The sequence below is a fragment of the Microcaecilia unicolor genome, chromosome 2 (genome assembly GCF_901765095.1).
Source record: "Microcaecilia unicolor chromosome 2, aMicUni1.1, whole genome shotgun sequence".
Taxonomy (NCBI): Eukaryota; Metazoa; Chordata; class Amphibia; order Gymnophiona; family Siphonopidae; genus Microcaecilia; species Microcaecilia unicolor.
In genome coordinates, this window is record NC_044032.1 from 655,790,607 (window position 1) to 655,818,369 (window position 27,763).

The following is a 27,763-nucleotide window of genomic DNA, read 5'->3' on the forward strand; positions in this document are numbered from 1 at the left end:
AGATTTCAAGACGGCCAGAGATGGGGCTTGATGTACCAGCTCAGGGTTCCTTCATGTTGCCTAGGTCCTGACCCGGTGAAATTAACAGTTCACACAGTGCTCCCAATACGCAATCGAGCACAGGGAAAATGCAACAGGCAAACATGCACTATTCTTCTACGGAGGAACATTCAACAAAGAACAGCAGCCTACACTGAGGGAGCTACTTCAGCAGTGTTCCTTGCTAGAACCTTGTCCACACCGAGAGCTTCCCTTAGCCACACTCTCCCTGCAGTGAAAAGGTCTGGGCAGCCATGGCCCATCTTAAGCTGCGGTCAGCCAAGACTGCTGTGTTCAAGAAATTCCCTGACTGAGATGCATCTCCTCCAGCAACACTCGGAACCTCAGTATTATCGAAACGAAAGATGGACACCCGTCTAGTTTAGATAATACGTGTTGCCCCACCCCTTTACAAGGCCATCCTGCGAGGACGCCCTCATGAAAACTTGGGTGCCCCGTTTGATTTTGCCCCTCTTTGTAGAGGAGTGTGGTAGCCGTGTTAGTCCACTCTTAAGGTTATCAATAGAAATCAAACAAAATAAAACATGGAAAAGAAAATAAGATGATACCTTTTTTATTGGACATAACTTAATACATTTTTAATACATCTTTGTCAAACACTTTTTGAAAATCTAGATACACTACATCAACTGGCTCACCTTTATCCACATGTTTATTCACCCTTCAAATAAATGATGCAAATCGGTGAGGCAAGACTTCCCTTGGCTGAATCTGTCGTCCCATTAAACCATGTTTGTCTACGTGTTCTGTAATTTTATTCTTACAATAGTTTCTATCATTTTGCCCTACACAGATATCAGGGTACCAGTCTATAGTTTCCAGGATCACCCCCTAACCTTTTTTAAAAGTCGGTGTTACATTTGCCATCGTCCAAACTTCAGGTACGACGGCCGATTTTAATGACAGAATACAGATTACTAAAAACAGACCAGCAATTTCTTTCGAAGACCTGTTGAAATATTTGCAGTGGGTAGGGTTGTTGCAGTTTGAGTCTTGGCAGTTTGTGTTGTTAAGATGTGGCAGGTTTATTACGTGAAAGGCATCTGAAGTTGGCTGCCAATAGTGCATGTAATTTATAGTCGGGCTTATGCACAAGATTGGCAGTTACCCAGATAAGTGTAGGCAGTATTCTATAAACTGTACTTAAATTGCTTAGCACACAACTGTCAGGAGCGTGTACAAGTAGACAGAGCATGGGTGTGTCACCAAGCGATGCATGCAACTTGTAGAATACTCTCGGTTGTATATGTTGCATGAGACTAGCCATTGTTGACCTGTTGTGACTAGGTAACATAGAAACATGACAGCAGATAAGGGCCAAATGGCCCATTTAGTCTGCCCATCCTCAGTAACCACTAACTCCTCTTTCCTAAGAGAATCCACGTGCCTGTCCAGGAAGCCGTCCAACCCTTTTTTTTTAAGTCCGCTAAGTGAACCGCCTTAACCACCTTTTCCGGCAGCGAATTCCAGAGTTTAACTACGCGTTGAGTGAAGAAAGATTTCCTCCGATTCGTTTTAAATTTACCACACTGCAGCTTCATCGCATGCCCCCTAGTCCTAGTATTTTTGGAAAGCGTAAACAGATGCTTCACATCTACCCGTTCCATTCCACTCATTATCTTATAGACCTCTATCATATCTCCCCTCAGCCGCCTTTTCTCCAAGCTGAAGAGCCCCAGCCTCTTCAGCCTATCCTGATAGGGAAGCCGTCCCATCCCCTGTATCATCTTTGTCGCCCTTCTCTGCACCTTTTCCAATTCCACTATGTCTTTTTTGAGGTGCGGCTACCAGAATTGAACACAATACTCGAGGTGCGGTCGCACCATGGCGCGATACAACGGCAGAATAATATCCTTATTTTTGTTTTCAATCCCTTTCCTAATGATACCCAACAGTCTATTTGCTTTCCTAGCCGCAGCAGCACATTGAGCAGAAGTTTTCAACGTATCATCAACGACGACACCTAGATCCCTTTCTTGGTCCGTGACTCCCAACGCTGAACCTTGCATGACGTAGTTATAGTTTGGGTTCCTCTTTCCCACATGCATCACTTTGCACTTGTTCACATTAAACGTCATCTGCCATTTAGCCGCCCAGTCTCCCAGTCTCGTAAGGCCCTCTTGTAGTTTTTCACAATCTTCTCGCAATTTGAATAACTTTGTGTCATCGGCAAATTTTAGAATACTAAACTTAATCTAAACAAATATGTTAAAAGTCTAAAGTATAAGGGCATAGTACAATGGAAAAGCCTGTTGCATAGCATTTCTCAAATACACTTAATAATAGACTAACATTAATAACTTGTTCTCTTTAGTTAAAAACGTATGTTTTACTTTTCTAAAAGAAGACATCTTATCACAAATACTGGTCAGTTTCAGACCTTCTGTAACCTCTCTTTTATCAAATGGCCTTTCTTTGTCAATACAGGAAAGAGATCTGTAGTGAACCAGGGGCGTAGCCAGACACCCAATTTTGGACGGGCCTGGGCCCAAGATGGGTGGGCAGAAGAACCCCACCCCATCCCACAGGTGATTTGGTCTCTCCTCTCGCCTGCATGCCATATGATCTCTCAAATATCCCCACTCTCCTGCACACCTTTTAAATTTCAGATTTTCAGTGAGGAGCAACTAATACACACTACTCATGTAGGCCCCACATCCTTCCCATTGATGTAGCTTCCTGTTTCCGCATAGGCGGGAATAAGTCAGAGGGGAAGGCTTTGGGGCCGGTGTGAGCAGTATGTATCAGTCGCTGCTTCCTGCAGGCGAAGATCTGCTATTTATAAGGTACGCAGGAGGGACAGTTGTTGGGAGTTTTCAGCTTGCGAATCTCTGCAGGCCACATCATAGGTGTGTTGCTACTGGTGGGCCTGAGCTCAAAGTAGCCCACCGTTGGCTACTCCACTGTAGTGAAGATCTCTATTTGTCCTTACTGGCCTTCCCCTAGATCAGCTAAGCCAGCATTTGTCAGTTACACACTTAAGACAGTTTCTTGCATTTCTTTTAAAGACATATCTTTCTCAGTTCTACACCGCCACAGCTTCGGTCTTTATGGCAGGGTTTCTTCCTACTGCACATTTTGACTGGCAGTGGAGGGAGATGGTGGTGTGTAATTAAGTTGACACTAGAATGTACAGATCTTTCCGCATGCCGAATTGTTCTGCTCTGTATCCACTGTTGATATAGGGGGTATGTTTGTAGACCTGGAAGTGCTGGGTTTTATATTGAGATTCTGTCCCATCCTGTAGACCCCCAGACTTCACTCCCACATAGAAGAGCTGGTTGAATGATGTTATCAAATATGGCAAACAGTAATAAATGCCTTTTTAACACAAATCAAAGTCTGCCAATATATTTACTATGTGGCTGAAGTTGGTCAGGGGTTTCATCCTAGCATAGGACACCCCTTCTGCGGAGAGGCTCCCCTGATGGCACTCCTGATGGGTCTCAGTGCCTCTGGAGAACTGTCTGACGTTAGGGGCAGAATGTGAGATATGAGTCAGTCTCTTTCTTGCTGTCTCTCCTTGAGGTCTGGAATGTGAACTGTCAATCATAATGAGGGGAAAGGGAATTGGGACTTGACACACTGCCTTTCTGAGGTTTTTGCAACTACATTCAAAGCGGTTTACATATATTCAGGTACTTATTTTGTACCAGGGGCAATGGAGGGTTAAGTGACTTGCCCAGAGTCACAAGGAGCTGCAGTGGGAATTAAACTCAGTTGCCCAGGATCAAAGTCCACTGCACTAACCACTAGGCTACTCAATTTGAGGCCCTGTTTCTCTCATGGGGTATGACATGAAAAGGGCTTTTGGTAACCACTGGTTGGGAGAAGCACAGCTGGCTGGGGCAGGGCTATGTGAGCTGGCTTGATTAGTTTCCCCTTACTACCCAGGAACCCCCAGGCTTGGGTCACCCCATCTTGCCACCCCTATGCTGATTACACAAGGGCACATCTCATTTTAACTCAGGAACTCAGTTAGTGATGTGGTTTGCAGAAAGAGGAATTAACGTTGCCATTCCCTTGGTTCTGTAGATGAAACACACAGACCTCCCCCCCCCTCCCCCCCCATCCTCAGTAAGCAACACACCCACAAGCTTTGTAAAAGGGCAGCTGATTTGCTGCCTGTGTTTAATATACCAGGACTTTTAAATAGCTGTTCAGCAACCACAAATATCACTGCAAGTCAGAATCTTCCAGATGCTTTTCAGCAGTCGCCCTGCAGTCAGTTCCTTACCCTCTGTCTCTGCCTCCCATGCCTTTCTTCTACCCTGCACTCCCTCTGTCTCTTTCTCTCCCCATCTCATTCACTCCTCTCCACCCTGGCTCTCCTCCTCCTCCTCCTCCTCCTCCTCCTTGACTCCCTTTCTCCTTTCCACATGGATTCCTATCTCTCTGGCTTCTCCTTTCCCTGACTCATATTAACCTCCATCTTGCCCCGCCCCCCTCTGACTCAGCCTCTGACTTGGCAGGTTAGCGCCACCTACTGTAAGGTGACTAAACTGCAACAGTAGTGACGGAATGTTCTGCCCCTATACCTCTCACTCCCTCATAATAACAACTTCCAAGTAGGCAGAAGGGAACCACATAAAGAGAAAAAAAGGAAGGCAAGCAGCAGGGCATCATTGTTTCCATAGCTCTGCTTGTGGAGGGCCCAGCAAATGGGTATTTTTATTCTAACCCTTACTGAGTAGGGTTACCATATGGCTTCTGAAAAAAAGAGGATTGAGCCAGTCCGGATTTTACTGACTCAATCTGTCCTTTCTCTGGAGCCTCCTTACCAGCTTCCCTCAGTTAGTTTTCCACTGTGGATTGCATGTGCCTGTGTCCAGAGACCCTTCCATCATTATACAACCAGCGGTCATGGATCCTTTATGCCTGGGAAGAGACTGATGGAGATTCTGAGATTTTAGACACAGACACCAACAGATAATGTGTGTGGCTGCCCAGGGGTCACCCTTAGCCCTGTGCTAAATCCTTCTCTTCACCCTGATTCATCTCACCTGCCCTTCTCCCCAATTCCACTCTCACTCTATCCTCCACTCCCATATAATCTGTACACTTCTAGGCACTATAGAAGTCTTTCTAAATAAAATCCCTTACTCTCCCTCTCAAGTCCTTTCTCCAGTCTGACTCACCTCAGTCTCCCTCACTCACACTGTAATCCCTTCTCCTGCTCACACATATTCCATGCACAGCCCTTCCCTACTTTTCCCTCCATTACAGGACACCCTTCCTTCCTTCATCATCATCCGTCTCTAACTCTCTTGACTCCTCTCTTTCTCTCTCTCCCCCCTCTCTTTGCTGATGCCTTTCTTCATTATCTCCCTTCTCTCACCCTCCCTGACTCCTCTGTCTCCTCACCATCCCTGACACCCTTCCTTCATCATGTCCCCCCTGACTCCTCTTTCTCTCTCTCTCTCTCTCTCTCTCTCTCTCTCTCTCTCTCTTCCTATCTCTCTCTCTCTCTCTCTCTCTCTCCCTCCCTCCCTGTTTCATGGTACCCTTCCTTCATTATCTTCCCTGTCCTCCTCCCTGACTCTTCTTTCTTCCCTTTCCTTGATGCTCTTCCTTCATCTTCTCCCCTCTCCCCACCCCAACTCCTCTCTTTCTCTCTCTGCCTTTCCCTTCCTTCATCATCTCTTTTCTCCCCCTCCCTGACACCCTTCCTCCATCATCTCCCCTCTCTCCCCCTTCCCTGATGCTCTTCTTTCATCTTTCTTCTCTCCTCCCTCCCTGTTTCCTCTCTCTCTCTTCCTTCCTGGATGCTGTTCCTTCATCTTCTCCCCTCTCTCCCCCATCTTTGATGCCCTTATGAACATAAGATTTGTTGTACTGGGACAGACCGAAGGTCCATCAAGCCCAGCATCCTTCTACTACTACTACTTGACATTTCTATAGCGCTACTAGGGTTACGCAGCGCTGGACAATTTAACAAAAAAGGGGGGGCAGTCCCTGCTCAAAGGAGCTTACAATCTAAAGGATGAAATGACAAGCTTCTCCTTCTTACCTACAAATGCACTCAGTCTGCTGCCCCTCACTACCTTTCTACCCTCATCTCCCCTTACGTTCCCGCCCGTAACCTCCGTTCACAGGATAAATCCCTCCTCTCAGTACCCTTCTCCACCACCGCCAACTCCAGGCTCCGCTCATTCTGCCTCGCCTCACCCTATGCTTAGAACAACCTTCCTGAGCCCTTACGCCAAGCCCCCTCCCTGCCCATCTTCAAGTCTTTGCTTAAAACCCACCTCTTCAATGCTGCATTCGGCACCTAACTCTTACCGTTCAGTAAATCCAGACTGCCCCATTTTGACCGCCCCTATCGGACTGACCGTTCATTTGTCTCTTAGATTGTAAGCTCTTTGAGCAGGGACCGTCCCTCTATGTTAAATTGTACAGCACTGCGTAACTCTAGTAGCGCTTTAGAAATGTTAAGTAGTAGTAGTAAGTTGGGGTAGTCTAGATTTCTTGAATAGTGGTTAGGTGCCGAAGGCGACATCCTGTGTCCAACAGTGGCCAATCCAGGTCAGAAGTACCTGGCAAGATCCCCAAAAGTACATTTTATGCTGCTTATTCTAGAAATAAGCATCCCTCTTCTCTTTCTCCTTGGCTCCTCTCTTTCTCCCCCATCCTTGATGCCCTTCCTTCATCATCTCCCTGACTCCTCTCTCCCTCTCCCATGATGCTCTTCCTTCTTCATCTCTCCTCTCTCTGACTTCCCCCTTCTGTCATCATCTCCCTTCTTTTCCTACTATTACTCATTTCTATAGTGAAACTGGATGTATGCAGCACTGTACACTTTATACGCAGGTACCTTCTGTGTCCCTAGAGGGCTCACAATCTAAGTGTCTGAACCTGGGGCAATGGAGGGTTAAGTGATTTTGCCCAAGGTCACGAGGAGCTGCAGTGGGAATTGAACCTAGGTCGCCAGGATCAAAGCCCGCTGCACTGACCATTAGTCTACTCCTCCCTTGTTGCTCCAGGACTCCTCTCTCTCCCCCAATTTCACTGATGTCTATCCTTCATTATCTCCCCTCGCTCCCCTTCCCTGATGCTCTTCCTTCATCTTCTCCCTCTCTCATCCCCCCCCCCCCCCCCCCCCCCCCCCCCCCCCAGTAGATCCTGAGTTTGGTCTTTAACATTCAAGTATGTCCTGCTGTCTGTGCCTCATGCTGAAGTGTTTTGAATTTACAGGAAGTCTTCCAAACTACACTAAACTAAACTAAACACTGAAGCTGCCTTCAGGATATTTATTTTTGTGAGTTCTGGTGTACAATAGCAGACAGTTTTGCTGCAGGAGCAGCATGTGACCCCATGGGAGCAAATTCTTTCCTGAGGAGGTCAGCTTTTCCCAGTGCCGGATACGGGACACCCTCTTTCTTTGCATTTTCAGGCGTTCCTTTTCCTTTGCATCTCGGTCTCATTCAGATCTCTGCTAGCCAGTGCATTTTTCCTAGCAAAAAAGGTGCCAGTACTGAAATGCCAGGCCACCCATCGGGGGGGGGGGGGGGGGGTGGTGATCACTGAGGCCCCCTGCAACCAGTCACAGAATCTATGACAAGGCAGAATTGGTGTGTAGAGCCTGAGCTCATTCATTAAAACTTGGAGATCATGGGTCAATTTTAACAGCCAATGGAAAACGTGTACTCAATACCCCCACAAAAATAAGCCCTGCAGCTAGCTAACCCTTTGCTTCAGTCTTCCTGGAATGTTCCCAGCTCCTTATGTTATCTTTGGATTCCTTCCTTATCTCCCTCCGAGATAAAATCTCTCAGCTGCCAGGAGGGAGACTTTTTGTCCAATCCTGGCTTGGAACTCGCATCACAGATCATAGTAAACATAGTAACATAGTAGATGATGGCAGAAAAAGACCTGCACGGTCCATCCAGTCTGCCCAAGAAGATAAATTCATATGTGCTACTTTTTGATTTGTACTGTCCTCTTCAGGGCACAGACCATATAAGTCTGGCCAGCCCTATCCCCGCCTCCCAACCACCAACCCCGCCTCCCAACCACCAGCTCTGGCACAGACCGTATAAGTCTGCCCAGCACTATCCCTGCCACCCACCACCGGCTCTGGCACAGACCGTATAAGTCTGGCCAGCCCTATCCCCGCCTCCCAACCACCAACCCCGCCTCCCAACCACCAGCTCTGGCACAGACCGTATAAGTCTGCCCAGCACTATCCCTGCCTCCCACCACCGGCTCTGGCACAGACCGTATAAGTCTGCCCAGCACTATCCCCGCCGTCCAACCACCAGCCCCGGCACAGACCGTATAAGTCTGCCCAGCACTAGTCCCGCCTCCCAACTACCAGCCCCGGCACACACCGTATAAGTCTGCCCAGCACTAGCCCCGCCTCCCAACCACCAGCTCTGGCACAGACCGTATAAGTCTGCCCAGCACTATCCCCGCCGCCCAACCACCAGCCCCGACACAGACCGTATAAGTCTGCCCAGCACTAGTCCCGCCTCCCAACCACCAGCCCCGGCGCAGACCGTATAAGTCTGCCCAGCACTATCCCTGCCTCCCACCACCGGCTCTGGCACAGACCGTATAAGTCTGCCCAGCACTATCCCCGCCGCCCAACCACCAGCCCCGGCACAGACCGTATAAGTCTGCCCAGCACTAGTCCCACCTCCCAACCACCAGCTCTGGCACAGACCGTATAAGTTTGCTCAGCACTATCCCCGCCGCCCAACAACCAGCCCCGGCACAGACCGTATAAGTCTGCCCAGCACTATCCCCGCCGCCCAACCACCAGCCCCGGCACAGACCATATAAGTCTGCCCAGCACTAGTCCCGCCTCCCAACCACCAGCCCCGGCGCAGACCGTATAAGTCTGCCCAGCACTATCCCCGCCGCCCAACCACCAGCCCCGGCACAGACCGTATAAGTCTGCCCAGCACTAGCCCCGCCTCCCAACCACCAGCTCTGGCACAGACCGTATAAGTCTGCCCAGCACTATCCCCGCCGCCCAACCACCAGCCCCGGCACAGACCGTATAAGTCTGCCCAGCACTAGTCCCACCTCCCAACCACCAGCTCTGGCACAGACCGTATAAGTTTGCTCAGCACTATCCCCGCCGCCCAACCACCAGCCCCGGCACAGACCGTATAAGTCTGCCCAGCACTATCCCCGCCGCCCAACCACCAGCCCCGGCACAGACCATATAAGTCTGCCCAGCACTAGTCCCGCCTCCCAACCACCAGCCCCGGCGCAGACCGTATAAGTCTGCCCAGCACTATCCCCGCCGCCCAACCACCAGCCCCGGCACAGACCGTATAAGTCTGCCCAGCACTAGCCCCGCCTCCCAACCACCAGCTCTGGCACAGACCGTATAAGTCTGCCCAGCACTATCCCCGCCGCCCAACCACCAGCCCCGGCACAGACCGTATAAGTCTGCCCAGCACTAGTCCCGCCTCCCAACCACCAGCCCCGGCGCAGACCATATAAGTCTACCCAGCACTATCCCTGCCTCCCACCACCGGCTCTGGCATAGACTGTATAAGTCTGCCCAGCACTATCCCCGCCGCCCAACCACCAGCCCCGGCACAGACCGTATAAGTCTGCCCAGCACTAGTCCCGCCTCCCAACCACCAGCCCCGGCACAGACCGTATAAGTCTGCCCAGCACTATTCCTGCCTCCCACCACCGGCTCTGGCACAGACCGTATAAGTCTGCCCAGCACTAGTCCCGCCTCCCAACTACCAGCCCCGGCACACACCGTATAAGTCTGCCCAGCACTAGCCCCGCCTCCCAGCCACCAGCTCTGGCACAGACCGTATAAGTCTGCCCAGCACTATCCCCGCCGCCCAACCACCAGCCCCGACACAGACCGTATAAGTCTGCCCAGCACTAGTCCCGCCTCCCAACCACCAGCCCCGGCGCAGACCGTATAAGTCTGCCCAGCACTATCCCTGCCTCCCACCACCGGCTCTGGCACAGACCGTATAAGTCTGCCCAGCACTATCCCCGCCGCCCAACCACCAGCCCCGGCACAGACCGTATAAGTCTGCCCAGCACTATCCCTGCCTCCCACCACCGGCTCTGGCGCAGACCGTATAAGTCTGCCCAGCACTATCCCCGCCGCCCAACCACCAGCCCCGGCACAGACCGTATAAGTCTGCCCAGCACTAGCCCCGCCTCCCACCACCGGCTCTGGCGCAGACCGTATAAGTCTGCCCAGCACTATCCCCGCCGCCCAACCACCAGCCCCGGCACAGACCGTATAAGTCTGCCCAGCACTAGCCCCGCCTCCCAACCACCAGCCCCGGCACAGACCGTATAAGTCTGCCCAGCACTATTCCTGCCTCCCACCACCGGCTCTGGCACAGACCGTATAAGTCTGCCCAGCACTAGTCCCGCCTCCCAACCACCAGCCCCGGCACAGACCGTATAAGTCTGCCCAGCACTATCCCCGCCGCCCAACCACCAGCCCCGGCACAGACCGTATAAGTCTTCCCAGTACTAGTCCCGCCTCCCAACCACCAGCCCCGGCACAGACCGTATAAGTCTGCCCAGCACTAGCCCCGCCTCCCAACCACCAGCTCTGCCACCCATTCTAGGCTAAGCTCCTGAGGATCCCTTCCTTCTGCACAGGATTCCTTTATGTTTATCCCATGCATGTTTGAATTCCGTTACTGTTTTCATCTCACTACTGCAGGTCCCCCTAATGTGTCAGGATAGGGTTTTTAGGAGTCCAGGACTGGTCTGAAGTGTCCCTCCTGAAATATCCTGCCTCCTCCTTTTCAGCCAGAGAGAGCTAAACTCAATGCATAATTTCTGTGCTATGGCTAGCATCACCCACTGGAACATCATCAGAGGAAATGTGGCCACCCCCTTTCTCCTTCGTGTCCTCCCAACCTGATCTACCCGTGATTCACATCCTGCCACAAAGGCAGGAGGCCAACATTCAGGCCTCCTTCCAGCCCATTAAGTCTTTGGAACATGCCGGGCCTCATTCCAGCCAGAGGGAAAAACACAAAACACACACACCGCTGGCTCTGATACAGAATATAAGCTTGTATTGACGGACAGCTAAACCATATCCATAGAATGTGTAGGAAAAGGGAATGCAGTCATTTGAAATTATATGAAACTATAATATTTTAATCTTGCCTCTATGTTTACTGGCGATATGCCCAAAGGAAGGAAAGTAGCCAGTGGCATTACAATGGGCCACTGGGCAGCTTCTAAATCAATGCTTCTCAACCCTCTCCCAGACAGGTTTTGTGAATATAAGAACAGTTATACTGGGTCAGACCAATGGTCCATCCAGCCCAGTATCCTGCTTCCAACAGTGGCCAATCCAGGTTACAAGCAGAGGCGTAGCCAGACCTCGGCGGGAGGGGGGGCCAGAGCCAGAGGTGGGGGGCACTGTTTAGCCGCTTCCCCCGCCACCGACCCCCCTCGCCGCCGCCGCCCCCCGCCACTTTGGACCCCCCCATCGCCGCAACTGCAAACCCAACCCCCCCCCCCCCCACCGCCACCACTTTGGACCGCTGCTGCAACCCGTGCAGGACGTAAGGCGTCAGAAACAGATGATCCCACAACGAAGGCGCTGCAGTCGACCGGCGCTGAGGAAGACTCTTCGGCTGGCGGGGATTGGGGGGGGGGCAAATGTAGAGGGGGCCAGGGCCTAATCTGTGGGGGCCCATACCCCCATGGCCCCAAGTAACTACACCCCTGGTTACAAGTACCTGGCAGAAACCCTGCATGAGCAGGGCAGGATTAAGGAACACAAAAATTAGGCACATGCCTAGGCCCTGTCAGATATGCCTTTAATCAGCTGTGTCCCCATATAGAAATCATATGTTATCTCCAGTCACAGCTGCTGTTTCAGCTGACAGAGAACAGGAAGTGACCTTCTCAGTCTCCTATAGCATCATCTGCTGTCATGCACTGGTTTCCTCTTAAAGGAAGAAAGTACACTTGAAAAAGAGACGGCTGAGGGGGGATTCGAATGAGGTCTACAAAATCCGGAGTGGTGTAAAATGGGTAGAAGTGAATTCATTTTTTTCCCTTTCAAAAAGTACAGAGACCAGGGGACACTCAGTTAAATTACATGGAAACCAGTGGCATACCTAGGTGGGGCCCCCCACATTTGCTCTGGTCCCCTGGTTGGCTGGCGGGGGTCCCCAACTCCTGCCAGCTGAATACTTTGTCCAGTGCTGGTCGGTGGTGCCACCATCGCATTTCCTGCCCTGCTCTCTCTTCCCCTCACGTTGGGCACTGAAGTTTCATGAAAAGGAGCGTGCTGGACATGAGGGGGATTGAGAGCAGGGCAGGCAATGTGGCGGGTGCCGGAAACCAGCACTGGATGAAGTCTTCAGCTACTGGGGGTTGGGGACCCCCCACCAGACAAGGTATTTGCGGCGGCGGTGGTTGGAGACCTCTGCCAGCCAAGATGTACAACGGCGGCATTGGGCAGCGGAGAGGGAGCGGCAGCGGACTGGTGACCAAAATGTACCCCCCCCCCCCACCTTGGGCTCTGGTCCCCTCCCTAGAGGTCCAGCTACACCCCTGGTGGAAACACTTTTAAAACAATAGGAGGAAATATTTTTTCACTCAATGAACAGTGACGCTTTAGAACTCTTTGCCGGAGAAAGTGGTATCAGCGGTTAGCCTATCTGGGTTTTAAAAAGGTTTGGACAAATTCCTGGAGGAAAAGTCCATAGTTTGCTATTGAGACAGACATGGGAAGCATGTAGTATGGAGTATGCAGTATGGGATTTATAGTATGGAGCGTTGCCACGATTTGGGTTTCTGCCAGGTTCTTGTGACATGACTTGGCCTCAAACAGCATATTGGGCTAGATGGACCATTGATCTGACCCAGTATGGCAACTCTTATGTTCAGTTATGAGGTCATTTTGTTTTTCTTTAATTGGATTCTATCCTTTTCTATATAATGTTCCTCTGTGTTTATCCCATGAATTATTGAATTCTGTCACTGGTTTTGTCTTCACAACCTCCTGCGGGAATGCATTCCAGGCACCCGTCACCACTTCTGTGTAAAAGTATTTCCTGACATTATTCTCAAGTCTCCCACCCTGCAACCTCAACTCATGACCTCTGGTTCTACAGCTTCCCCATCTTTGAAAAAGATTAGTTTGCAAATTAATACCTTTTAAATATTTAAACATCTGTATCATATCCACCCTGTCCCTCCTTTCCTCTAGGGTACACACACAGAGGTCTTCAAGTTTTTTCTTGTATATCTTTTGCAACAAAGCTCCATAATATTTTTGTCATCTTCCTCTGAACCTCCTCAAGTCTTTTGATGTCCTTAGTGAGATGTGGAGGGGCATAATCGAAAGGGATGCTCAAGTTTTGTTGAGGACATCCTCGCAAAACGTCCCGGTGGAGGGGCGGGGAGACCCGTACTATCGAAACAAGATAGACGTCCATCTTTCATTTCGATAATACGGTCGGGGATGCCCAAATCTTGAAATTTAGGTCGTCCTTAGAGATGGTTGTCCCTAGACTTGGTCGTTTCTGATTTTCGGCAATAATGGAAACCAAGGACGCCCATGTCTTGTCTGGAAAGAAGGTGAGCCCTTAGGTCCCGCAAGGCCCCGAAGGACCTCAGAGGACAGCCGTGCAACCCCAAGACTTCACCCGCGGCGACTGCCGTTCACGGGGGGGTTGAGCCCCCAGCTGCAGGCAGCCAACGGGACTTCCGGAACCGCGGGGTTGACAAACTGACCCAGTACCGGAACCGGGAGCGGGAAGGGCAGGTGGAAATCAGAGTAGTCCAGAAACAGGCAACAGGTCAGGGCAGGCAGCTCACAGCGTCGTCCAGAAACAGACAACAGGTCAGGGCAGGCAGCTCACAGCGTCGTCCAAACACAGGCAACAGGTCAGGGCAAGTGGCTAGCAGAGTTATCCAAAAACAGCCCAAAGGTCAAACCAGGAGAGCAAGGGAACGTACTGAAAACAAGAACACACAAAGACTGGCCTAGGGAAACAGAACCTGAAGCAACATCCTGTTTCAGCCCCGCTCCTTAAATACTGTCAGCAATCAACCACCCAGCCCCAGCCGACATGGCCGGCCAATCGGAACCCGGCTACTGAAGAAATCCCTCTGGTTGGTTCTGTCCGGCTTCCCAGGCGGGGCTACAGCACCGGCATCCCAATCTGGTTCCTCTGAGGCGGAGCTTTGGGCTCCCGCGCCTGAATGTGGGGAAGACGCCGGCCATCGCATCTCGGCACCATCCTCCCCGCTGGCGCAAGCATGGAGCCCATAGCCGGCGACCAAGAGCCCGGAAGCCGCGATCGCCGGCCCACGGGCTCGGCCCCGGACAGGGCGGCCATCGCCGCGGCGAGCCCCGGCTCTCAGCCGCAGCCTCAAGAAGGCCGGCCATCGCCGCAATGGACACCGGCTCGGCCCCGACTGCACCCGAAACAGGCGCCCATCCGGGAGACCGCCGGGTAAGCCCTCTCTGGCTGTGGGTCCTTCCTCCCGGCCCTTGCTTCCCGCAGAGGAGCAGCCAGAGGGAGCGACGGATGTGACAGCCCATCTCAGAAACGACCAAATGCAAGCCCTTTGGTCGTGGGAGGAGCCAGCATTCGTAGTGCACTGGTCCCCCTGACATACCAGGACACCAACCGGGCACCCTAGGGGGCCCTGCAGTGGACTTCATAAATTGCTCCCAGGTGCATAGCTCCCTTACCTTGTGTGCTGAGCCCCCCCAAACCCCACTACCCATAACTGTACACCACTACCATAGCCCTTACAGGTGAAGGGGGGCACCTAGATGTGGGTACAGTGGGTTTGTGGTGGGCTTTGGAGGGCTCACATTTACTACCACAAGTGTAACAGGTAGGGGGGATGGGCCTGGGTCCGCCTGCCTGAAGTGCACTGCACCCACTAAAACTGCTCCAGGGACTTGCATACTGCTGTGATGGACCTGAGTATGACATTTGAGGCTGGCACAAAATATTTTTAAAGATTTTTTTTGAAGGTGGGAGGGGGTTAGTGACCACTGGGGGAGTAAGGGGAGGTCATCCCCGATTCTCTCTGGTGGTCATCTGGTCATTTAGTTGTAAGAAAAACAGGACCAGGTAAAGTCGTCCAAGTGCTCATCAGGGACACCCTTTTTTTTCCATTATGGGTCGAGGACATCCATGTGTTAGGCATGCCCAAGTCTTGCCTTCGCTACGCCTCCGATATGCCCCCTTGAACTTTGGCCGTCCCTGCGACGGAAAGCAGTTGGGGACGTCCAAAATCGGCTTTCGATTATACCGATTTGGACGACCCTGTGAGAAGGACGCCCATCTTCCGATTTGTGTCAAAAGATGGGCGTCCTTCTCTTTCGAAAATGAGCCTGATAGCCTCCAATGACTTGTACAAAGGCAGTTACACCTCTTTTCTTCTACTTGATATGCCTCTCTCTATGCAGCCTAGCATCCTTCTGGCTACTGCCATTGCCTTGTCAGATAGTTTCATGGTAACATAGTAGATGATGGCAGATAAAGACCCGTATGGTCCATCCAGTCTGCCCAACAAGATAAACTGATTATACCTGACCTTGATTTGTCCTTGCCATTTTCAGGGCACAGACCGTAGAAGTCTGCCCAGCACTAGCTTTGCTTCCCAATTACCGGTGTTGCCACCCATCCTCTGACACTCTCACTACTACTACTACTACTACTATTTAGCATTTCTATAGCGCTACAAGGTGTACGCAGCGCTGCACAAACATAGAAGAAAGACAGTCCCTGCTCAAAGAGCTTACAATCTAATAGACAAAAAATAAATAAAGTAAGCAAATCAAATCAATTAATGTGGACGGGAAGGAAGAGAGGAGAGTAGGTGGAGGCGAGTGGTTACAAGTGGTTACGAGTCAAAAGCAATGTTAAAGAGGTGGGCTTTCAGTCTAGATTTAAAGGTGGCCAAGGATGGGGCAAGACGTAGGGGCTCAGGGAGTTTATTCCAGGCGTAGGGTGCAGCGAGACAGAAGGCGCGAAGTCTGGAGTAGCCACTCTCACCCAAAGTTTGTGCTTATCAGCCTCCTACCCCCCAGCAAATACAATTCTTTTGGGTTTCAACACCCCTTGTGCATCACTCTACACTTCTTTGCATTCAGTTTTAACTGCCAAACATTAGACCATTCTTCTAATCTCATATTCTTCACTCCCTCCGGGGTGTACTCTGTTGCAAATCTTTGTATCGTCTGCAAAAAAGGCAACGTTTCCTTTCTAACCCTTTGGCTATGTCAGTCACAAATATGTTGAACAGAATTGGCTCCAGTTCCGATCCTTGGGGCACTTCACTACTCATCTTTCTTTCCTCTGAGTGAATTGCATTCACTACCACCCTCTAACGTCTGTCAGTCAACCAGTTTCTAATCTAGAATTTACCACTTTGGGTCTCATTTTCAAAGCACAAAGTTTGAAAATACACATTCATGTGACCTAACTTCAGCCGTTTCAATTTGTTCACAAGGAACTGTGTGAAAGGCTTTGCTGAAGTCCAAATAGACCACATCTAAAGCATGTCCTTGATCCCATTCTCTGGTCACCCAGTCAAACAAATGAATCAGATTTGTTTGATATGATTTTCCTTCGGTAAAACCATGTTGCGTGGATCTTATAAGCCATTGGATACTAGGGATTGTACTATCTTTTTCCTTCAGCAGCTCCTCCATAATTTTTCCTACCACCAAAGTGAGGCTTATCGGCCTGTAGTTTCCCACTTCTTCTCTGACACCATCTTTGTGGAGACTGAGAGGGACCACATCTGCCCTTCTCCAATCCTAAGGAACCTCTCCTGTGTCCAAGGATCTTTAAGAGGGCCCACCAGAACCTCTTTCAGCTCCTTCAATATCCTCGAATGTATCTCATCTGGCCCCGTTCAGTTTTTTAAGTTGTCCATAAACACTTTCTTCTGTGAATGGAGCAATATCTCCTCCACTCCCACATGTGTCTTTCAGGGGCATTTTTGAAAGGGAAGGACACCCATCTTCCGACACAAATCGGGAGATGGATGTCCTTATCTCAGGGTCGTCCCAAATCGGCATAATCGAAAGCCGATTTTGGGATGACCTCCTCTTACTCCCCCAGTGGTCAACAACCCCCTCCCACCATTAAAAAAATTTTAATTTTTTTTTTTGCCAACCTCAAATGTCATACATACCCAGCTCCATGACAGCAGTATGCAGGTCCCTGGAGCAGTTTTAGTGGGTACTGCAGTGCACTTCAGGCAGGCGGACCCAGGCCCATCCCCCCCTACCTGTTACACTTGTGCTGGTAAATGTGAGCCCTTCAAAACCCACCCAAAACCCACTGTACCCACATGTAGGTGCCCCCCTTCATCCCTTAGGGCTACGGTAGTGGTGTACAGTTGTATGGAGTGGGTTTTGGGAGGGGGGTTTGGGGGCTCAGCACCGAAGGTAAGGGAGCTTTGCTGCTGGGAGCAATTTGTGAAGTCCACTGCAGTGCCCTCTAGGGTGCCCGGTTGGTGTGCTGACATGTGAGGGGGACCAGTGCACTACGAATGCTGGCTCCTCCCACGACCAAATGCCTTGGATTTGGTCGTTTTTGAGATGGGCGTCCTCGGTTTCCATTATCGCCGAACACCAGGGACGACCGTCTCTAAGGTCGACCTTAAATGTTGAGATTTGGGTGTCCCCGACCGTATTATCGAAACAAAAGATGGACGCCCTTCTTGTTTCGATAATACAGGTTTCCCCGCCCCTTCGTCGGGACGTCATTAGAGATGGGCGCCCTTAGAGATGGTTGTCCCCGTTCGATTATGCCCCTCCACGTCAGCCAACAGAGTTCCATCTCCAGGATTTTCTTCCACGAACATAGAAGTATTTGTTTAGTGTGACTGCCTTTTCCTCATCACTCGCCACAAATCGGTTCCGAGCAGTTTTCAGTCTCACTATTCCATTTCTAGCCTTCCTCCTTTACCCAATATACCTGAAAAAAAAGTTTTGTCATGGCTCTTTGTCTTTAGCCATTTTTTTTCTTCTGTCTGTACTATGGCAGTTGCTTTTCTCTCTTCAGTTTTCTTTTTTTATGTTCGTTCTGCATTCTTCTGTACCTCATTGTGTGGTAAAACCATATAGAAATATGGAGGGAGCTGGGAAAGCTTGACTTGCGGCATGGAAACCGATTGTAAAGACAGGAGCAATGAGTGAGGTGATTAAACGTGCAGGTGATATAAAATTCATCAAAGTCATTGGAACAGCTGAGCATTGCAGAAGGATCTCCGGAGACTGGGCTTCTAAATAGCAGTTAAAATTTAATGTGGAAAGTGATGCACAGAGGGAAAACTCTTCCCAACCACAGGGTTCTGAGATGAGTCACCACCCAAGAAAAAATCTTGGAAACGTCTTGGATAAAAGGTTGACATTTTCAGCCCAGTGTGTCACAACTGCTAAACAAGCAGCAAATTGAATGTTAAGCTTTATTCTAAAAAGAATGGAAAACAAACTAAGAATATCTTAATGTCCTAGAATACTAGGTCTGTTCACGCTTTCCAAAAATACTAGGACTAGGGGGCATGCGATGAACCTACAATGTAGTAAATTTAAAACGAATCATAGTAACATAGTAACATAGTAGATGATGGCAGAAAAAGACCTGCGCTGTCCATCTAGTCTGCCCAACAGGATAAACTCACATGTGCTACTTTTTGTGTATACCTTACCTTGATTTGTACCTGTCCTTTTCAGGGCACAGACCATATAAGTCTGCCCAGCACTATCCCCGCCTCCCACCACTGGTTCTGGCACAGACCGTATAAATCTGCCCAGCACTATCCCCGCCTCCAAACCACCAGTCCCGCCTCCCACCATCGGCTCTGGCACAGACCGTATAAGTCTGCCCAGCACCATCTCCGTCTTCCGCCACCGGCTTTGCCACCCAATCTCGTCTAAGCTCCTTAGGATCCATTCCTTCTGAGCAGAATTCCTTTATGTTTATCCCAAACATGTTTGAATTCCGTTACCGTTTTTTTTTCCACCACCTCCCGCGGGAGGGCATTCCAAGCATCCACTACTCTCTCCGTGAAAAAATACTTCCTGACATTTTTCTTGAGTCTGCCCCCCTTCAATCTCATTTCATGTCCTCTCGTTCTACTGCCTTCGCATCTCCGGAAAAGGTTCGTTTGCAGATTAATACCTTTCAAATATTTGAACGTCTGTATCATATCACCCCTGTTTCTCCTTTCCTCCAGAGTGTACATGTTCAGGTCCGCAAGACTCTCCTCATACGTCTTCTAATGCAAATCCCATACCATTCTCGTAGCTTTTCTTTGCACCGCTTCAATTCTTTTTACATCCTTAACAAGATACGGCCTCCAGAATTGAACACAATACTCCAGGTGGGACCTCACCAACGACTTATACAGGGGCATCAACACCTCTTTTCTTCTGCTGGTCACACCTCTCTCTATACAGCCTAACAACCTTCTAGCTACGGCCACCGCCTTGTCACACTGTTTCGTCGCCTTCAAATCCTCAGATACTATCACCCCAAGATCCCTCTCCCCATCCGTACCTATCAGACTCTCCCCGCCTAACACATACGTCTCCCGTGGATTTCTACTCCCTAAGTGCATCACTTTGCATTTCTTCGCATTGAATTTTAATTGCCAAACCTTAGACCATTCTTCTAGCTTCCGTAGGTCCTTTTTCATGTTTTCCACTCCCTCCGGGGTGTCCACTCTGTTACAGATCTTAGTATCATCCGCAAATAGGCAAACTTTACCTTCTAACCCTTCGGCAATGTCACTCACAAATATATTGAACAGAATCGGCCCCAGCACCGATCCTTGAGGTACTCCACTACTCACCTTTCGCTCCTCCGAGCGAATTCCATTCACCACCACCCTCTGGCGTCTGTCCGTCAACCAGTTCCTAATCCAATTCACCACTTCGGGTCCTATCTTCAGCCCATCCAGTTTATTTAAGAGCCTCCTGTGGGGAACCGTGTCAAAAGCTTTGCTGAAATCTAAGTAGATTACATCCATAGCTCGTCCCTGATTCAATTCTCCTGTCACCCAATCAAAGAACTCAATGAGGTTCGTTTGGCACGATTTCCCTTTGGTAAATCCATGCTGTCTTGGGTCTTGCAACTTATTGGCTTCCAGGAAATTCACTATTCTTTCCTTCAGCATCGCTTCCATTACTTTTCCAATAACTGAAGTGAGGTTTACCGGCCTGTAGTTTCCAGCTTCTTCTCTATCACCACTTTTGTGAAGAGGGACCACATCCGCCGATCTCCAATCCCTCAGAACCTCTCCCGTCTCCAAGGATTTATTAAACAAATCTTTAAGAGGACCCGCCAGAACCTCTCTGAGCTCCCTCAATGTCCTAGGGTGGATCCCATCCGGTCCCATGGCTTTGTCCACCTTTAGCTTTTCAAGTTGTTCATACACACTCTCTTCCGTGAACGGTGCTCTATCCACTTCAATCTCATTTGTACTTTTTGCAGTCCATCGCGGTCCTTCTCCAGGATTTTCTTCTGTGAAAACAGAACAGAAGTATCTATTTAGCAAATTTGCTTTTTCTTCATCATTTTCCACATAGCGGTTCGCAGCATCTTTCAGTCTCACAATTCCCTTTTTAGTCTTCCTCCTTTCACTAATATACCTGAAGAAAATTTTGCCACCCCTCCTTACATTTCTAGCCATTTGTTCTTCCGTTTGCGCTTTCGCCAGACGTATCTCTCTCTTGGCTTCTTTCAGTTTCATCCGGTATTCCTCCTCGTGTCCCCTTTCTTGAGTTTTTTTGTATTTCTGGAACGCCAACTCTTTAGCCTTTATTTTCTCAGCCACTTGCTTGGAGAACCATATCGGTTTCCTTTTTTCACTCAACCTGTTATCAATAGAAATCAAACAAAATAAAACATGGAAAATAAAACATGGAAAAGAAAATAAGATGATACCTTTTTTATTGGACATAACTTAGTACATTTCTTGATTAGCTTTCGAAGGTTGCCCTTCTTCCTCAGATCGGAAATAAGCAAATGTGCTAGCTGACAGTGTATATAAGTGAAAACCTTCAAGCATTACTATGACAGTCTGACAGGGTGGGAGGATGGGGGTGGGTCGGAGGTATGCATGGGGACATCAAAGCATATCATTGATATTCTAACAGGATGGGTGTGGATAGGTGAGGGGTGGGGTGATCAACAGAGACATACAGCTTTATGGTTTATAATGGGTTAGGAACCCCAGATCCTTGTTACGTCCTTTCTGTTGGGTGTTAAAATATTCAATCATTCTGACTTCAAAGGTCACTCAACCTGTAATTAAACTCTGGAATTCGTTGCCAGAGAATGTGGTAAAGGCGGTTAGCTTAGCAGAGTTTTAAAAAAGGTTTGGACGGCTTCCTAAAGGAAAAGTCCACAGACCATTATTAAATGGACTAGGGGAAAATCCACTATTTCTGGGGTAAGCAGTATAAAATGTTTTGTACTTTTTTGGGGATCTTGCCAGGTATTTGTGACCTGGATTGGCCACTGTTGGAAACAGGATGCTGGGCTCGATGGACCCTTGGTCTTTCCCAGTAATACTTATGTACTTATGTCCCTGGTGGTGCATCTACATGTTGAGTACTGTGTGCAGTTCTGGTCGCTCTGCCTCAAAAAGGATACTCTTCAACTAGAAAAGGTTCGGGGAAATGGAACAAGAATGGTAAAGGGGGATGAAACGCCTCATGTTTGAAGAGAGGCTAAACAGGTTGGGGCTTTTCAGCTGGGAGAAAAGATAACCGATAGGGAATATGATACAAGTTAAGAATATAAAAACACAAGAGCCGTCCTACTGGGTCAGACCAAGGGTCCATCTAGCCCAGCATCCTGTTTCCAACAGTGACTAGTCCAGGTTACAAGTACCTGGCAGAGTCCCCAAAAGTGACAAGATTCCAGGCTACTGACCCCAGGGATGAACATTGGCTTTCCCCAGGTCAGCCTTAATAACGGTTTATGGACTTTTCCTCTAGGAATTTGTCCAAACTTTTTTTTTTTAAACACAGCTATGCTAATTGCTGTTACCACATTCTCTGGGGTTGTGTTTCAGAGCTTAACTATATGTTGGGTGAAAAAAATCTTCTCTCCAATGTATTTTCAATGTGCTGCTACGTAGCTTTATGGAGTGTCCCCTTGTCTTTGTACTCTGTGAAAGAATAAAGTATACATTTGCATTTATCCATTCCACTTCACTTAGGATTTTGAAGGCCTCAATCATATCCTCCCTTAGCCATCCAAGCTGAAGAGCCCTAACCTCTTAAGGCTTTCTTCATATGGGAGTCCGTCCATCCTCTTCATCACTTTGGATGTCCTTTTTTGGAAAATTTAAAGAAGAAACGGTTGTTTAACCTATCAAACAACACAGACAAGAGAATAGTCTATGAATCAGAAGCCCACAAGATTGAAAACAAACTGATTTATTTATGTAACACATAGTTAAACTGTGGAATATGCTGGAGAATAACATAGTAAATGATGGCAGATAAAGACCTGAACGGTCCATCCAGTCTGCCCAACAGTCACACTCATTATCAAGGGACCAACTAGAGATGGGCAGCCAGAAAACTGTTGTTGATTCCAGAAGGACTAGAGAAGGGGAGATGCTGGAACTGGCAAGAGTGGGGAACGGAGGAGAGGACACTGTTCTTGCAGCTGCTGGGGGGGGGGGGGGGGGATAGGGAGAGGAAAGGGAGTTGCTGGAACTAGTGTGAGAGGGGAAGGGTGGGAGATGCAGCTGCTGCAGTGAGAGAGGGTAGACCATGGAGAGGGTAGGGGATGGGGAGGGGAAGAGGAGAGGCTTGAACCAACATGAATGGGGAATGAGACACTGTTCTTGCAGCTGCTGGGGGGGGGGGATAGGGAGAGGAAAGGGAGTTGCTGGAACTAGTGTGAGTGGGGAAGGGAGGGAGATGCTGTCGCGCCCCTTACCTGCGCCGCTTTGCCCGCTGGGATGCCCCGCTCCGCGAGCAGGGGAGAGCGGGGTATCGCTGGCTATGGGCGGCGTGGGCAGAGAGTTGTACCCACCTCCTGGGGTATGCCGGTTCGCCGCTTCAGCGCGGTGGCGGCCGGAGAGCGCCGGCGCTGCCAAAATGGCCGGCGCTCTCTTACTAGCAGGTCCCTTCCGGGTGCGGGACCTGGGAGCAGAGGAAACGCCCCTTCAGGGTCCGGATTGGCTGGTCGCAGCTGGACTCCGCCTTCTCTCTGGGACCAGCCTATCCGGAGCCCTGGGGCTGGTTGTGTGCCCCTCCTTTCTAACAGCTGTTGAGTGTTCTCCAGACGGAGGGGGCTATTTAAGGGCAGTCGCTGGCAGTGTTCGTTGCTTCGGCTTCTACTTGCGGATCCCTGAGTTCTGTGTTCTGGATTGCTCTCCGTCTGCCTTTGAACCTCTGATTGAACCTGGACCTTGCTATTGCCTGCCGCCTGCCTTTGAACCTCTGATTGAACCTGGACATTGCTTTTGCCTGTCGCCTGCCTTTGAACCTCTGATTGAACCTGGACCTTGCTTTTGCCTGCCGCCTGCCTTTGAACCTCTGATTGAACCTGGACATTGCTTTTGCCTGTCGCCTGCCTTTGAACCTCTGATTGAACCTGGACCTTGCTATTGCCTGCCGCCTGCCTTTGAACCTCTGATTGAACCTGGACATTGCTTTTGCCTGTCGCCTGCCTTTGAACCTCTGATTGAACCTGGACCTTGCTATTGCCTGCCGCCTGCCTTTGAACCTCTGATTGAACCTGGACCTTGCTATTGCCTGCCGCCTGCCTTTGAACCTCTGATTGAACCTGGACATTGCTTTTGCCTGTCGCCTGCCTTTGAACCTCTGATTGAACCTGGACCTTGCTATTGCCTGCCGCCTGCCTTTGAACCTCTGATTGAACCTGGACATTGCTTTTGCCTGTCGCCTGCCTTTGAACCTCTGATTGAACCTGGACCTTGCTATTGCCTGCCGCCTGCCTTTGAACCTCTGATTGAACCTGGACATTGCTTTTGCCTGTCGCCTGCCTTTGAACCTCTGATTGAACCTGGACCTTGCTATTGCCTGCCGCCTGCCTTTGAACCTCTGATTGAACCTGGACATTGCTTTTGCCTGTCGCCTGCCTTTGAACCTCTGATTGAACCTGGACCTTGCTATTGCCTGCCGCCTGCCTTTGAACCTCTGATTGAACCTGGACATTGCTTTTGCCTGTCGCCTGCCTTTGAACCTCTGATTGAACCTGGACCTTGCTATTGCCTGCCGCCTGCCTTTGAACCTCTGATTGAACCTGGACATTGCTTTTGCCTGTCGCCTGCCTTTGAACCTCTGATTGAACCTGGACCTTGCTATTGCCTGCCGCCTGCCTTTGAACCTCTGATTGAACCTGGACATTGCTTTTGCCTGTCGCCTGCCTTTGAACCTCTGATTGAACCTGGACCTTGCTATTGCCTGCCGCCTGCCTTTGAACCTATGATTGAACCTGGACATTGCTTTTGCCTGTCGCCTGCCTTTGAACCTCTGATTGAACCTGGACCTTGCTATTGCCTGCCGCCTGCCTTTGAACCTCTGATTGAACCTGGACATTGCTTTTGCCTGTCGCCTGCCTTTGAACCTCTGATTGAACCTGGACATTGCTTTTGCCTGCCGCCTGCCTTTGAACCTCTCATTGAACCTGGACATTGCTTTTGCCTGCCGCCTGCCTTTGAACCTCTGATTGAACCTGGACTTTGCTTTTGCCTGCCGCCTGTCTTTGAACCTCGGATTGAACCTGGACTTACTTTTGCCTGCCGCCTGCCTTAGAACCTCTGATTGAACCTGGACTTTGCTACTGCCTGCCGCCTGCCTTTGAACCTCTGATTGAACCGGGACTTTGCTTTTGCCTGCCGCCTGCCTTTGAACCTCTGACTGAGCCTGGACTTTGCTTCTGTCTTTCCTAGCCTGTCCCTCCTCGGAGGCCTCAGCCCTGATTCTCCAGGTAAGATCAGAACTGTCTGGCTGCCAGACGTTGTTTGGCCCAAGGGCTCACTTTTCGTGACACAGGCTTGACAGAAAGCCGAAGCCATGAGCTCGCCAGATAAGCCTGATCTAACCGACTTGGCCCAAGCTCTCCAACAGCAGCAGGCCCAGCTTAACAGATTGTCTGGAGTACTGCAAGATGTGTGTTCCCAGATGTCATCACCGCGAGCACCGACTCCCGGGGCAAGTAGGGCATCTCCACCTCAGCCTGCCTTTCGTTTGCCGGAACCTCCCCGGTTTGACGGCACACCCTCCGCATGTCGCGGATTCCTGAACCAATGTCAGATGCTCTTTGACATGGAACCTGCCTCTTTTCCTACGGACAAACAAAGGATTACCTACATTATTTCATTACTCTCCGGTGCGGCCCTGGCATGGGCTTCACCTCTCTGGGAGCAACAGGATCCTCTCCTTTCGGATCTTGGAGAATTTCTGCGTCGGTTCCGCATGGTCTTCGATGTTCCAGGGCGTCCCTCCTCTGCTGCAGGAGAACTACTACGGATCCAGCAAGGAAGCAGTACGGTTGGTGCCTATGCTATTCGATTCCGTACTCTGGCAGCGGAACTCAAATGGAATCAAGAGGCTCTTACGGCCATTTTCTGGCAAGGCTTGAGTGGGCGCATTAAGGACGAGCTAGCCGGCCGGGAGGTCCCTAGTACCCTGGACGCTCTAATTTCTCTAAGTACTCGGATTGATGTCCGCTTCCAGGAACGGGCACGAGAACAAGTTGCCTCCCGTCCACCTCGCAGGTTTTCCCCTCAAAGACCACGAATTGTCTCTCCCCAGGAGGCGGTGGTTCCGACTGTGGAGGCACCGGAGGTGCCTATGGTGATTGGCAGGCACCGATTGACAGCTGTGGAACGAACCCACCGGAGGGAAAATAAACTATGTATGTATTGCGGGAAACCTGGCCATTTTGTGAAAAGGTGTCCCAACAAGCCGGGAAATGCTTAGACCCTAGCCTTGTGAAGGGGGTGGTTTTGGGTCGTTCAGGAACCCTTCCGGATAACTTAATGACTGTACCCATTATCTTACGTTGGCAAGAATTCAGGATAAACACCCTAGCCTTGCTAGATTCAGGAGCAGGGGGCAACTTTATTGATGCTAGGCTACTTCAGGGCCTAGGAAGGCCGGTTATTTCCTGTAAACCAGCTCTTCAAGTCACTTCCATACACGGCTCTGCTTTACCTCAGCCTATCACTCATCTCACGCTTCCGCTTCAGATGCAGGTGGGCCTTCTTCATCATGAGGAGATACAATTTCTTATTTTACCTCAGGCCATCCATCCTGTAATTCTAGGTATGCCCTGGCTGCGGCTGCACGCGCCTTACATAGACTGGCCTTCGGGAGAGATCAGCCAATGGAGTGGTCATTGTTTTGAAACTTGTCTGACACCAGTACACCCTCTTCCTATTAATGTGCCAGCGCTACCTGGACTCCTCCACCCCTGTGATGCTCATCTTCCAAGGGAGTACGAGGAGTTTTCTGATGTTTTTGATGCCCGGGAGGCAGATTCCCTCCCGCCCCATCGCCCGTTCGATTGTCCCATTGATTTGTTGCCCGGCACTATGCCTCCTCGTGGGCGGTTATATGCTTTGTCCCGGGAGGAATCTGCTGCCATGCGGGACTACATTCGGGACAACCTTCGTAAAGGATTTATCCGTCCATCCTCTTCTCCTGCCGGGGCGGGGTTTTTTTTTGTCTCTAAGAAGGATGGGTCCTTGCGGCCCTGCATTGACTATCGAGGACTTAACAACATCACAGTCAAGAACCGTTATCCCCTTCCACTTATCCCGGAGCTTTTTGATCGGCTCCAGGGGGCTGTCATTTTTACTAAGTTGGATCTGCGAGGGGCCTACAATTTGATTCGTATCCGTCAGGGGGACGAGTGGAAAACTGCCTTTAATACTCACGAAGGCCATTTTGAGTATCGGGTCATGCCTTTTGGACTGTGTAATGCTCCGGCTGTATTTCAAGACTTCATCAACTTCATTTTCCGGGATCTTCTGTATTCTTCAGTCATTGTTTACTTGGACGATATTCTGATCTTCTCTGCTTCACCTCTGGACCATCCCGGGCATGTTCGCACTGTGCTTCAACGACTCCGGGATCATCGACTGTTTGCCAAGTTGGAAAAGTGTGCATTTCATCAATCCACTATTCCTTTTTTGGGACATATTATCTCTGCTGTGGGATTACAAATGGACCCTGCTAAACTGCAGGCTATCCGGGACTGGCCGCTGCCCCAGGGTCTCCGTGCCTTGCAACGTTTTCTTGGCTTTGCTAATTACTACAGACAGTTCATTCCCCATTATTCGCTCCTCACAGCTCCTTTGACAGCCCTTACTCGGAAGGGGGCGGATGTTCGGCATTGGTCTCCTGCTGCCCTGGAGGCTTTTTCTGCCTTAAAGACGGCTTTCTTGTCTGCATCTGTGCTCCGGAGTCCTGATGTCACAAGGCCTTTCATCGTGGAGGTCGATGCCTCTGCTCTAGGGGTGGGAGCGGTGCTGTCCCAGACAACTTCTTCTGGTAAGAAACATCCTTGTTTTTTTTTTTCTAAGAAGTTTTCGCCTGCAGAACGTAATTATACCATCGGGGACAGAGAGCTGCTGGCTCTAAAGCTCGCCTTTCAGGAGTGGCGGTACCTACTGGAGGGTGCTGCGCATCCTATTACAGTCATCACTGATCACAAAAACCTGCTTTATTTGCAAGATGCCAAACGCTTGA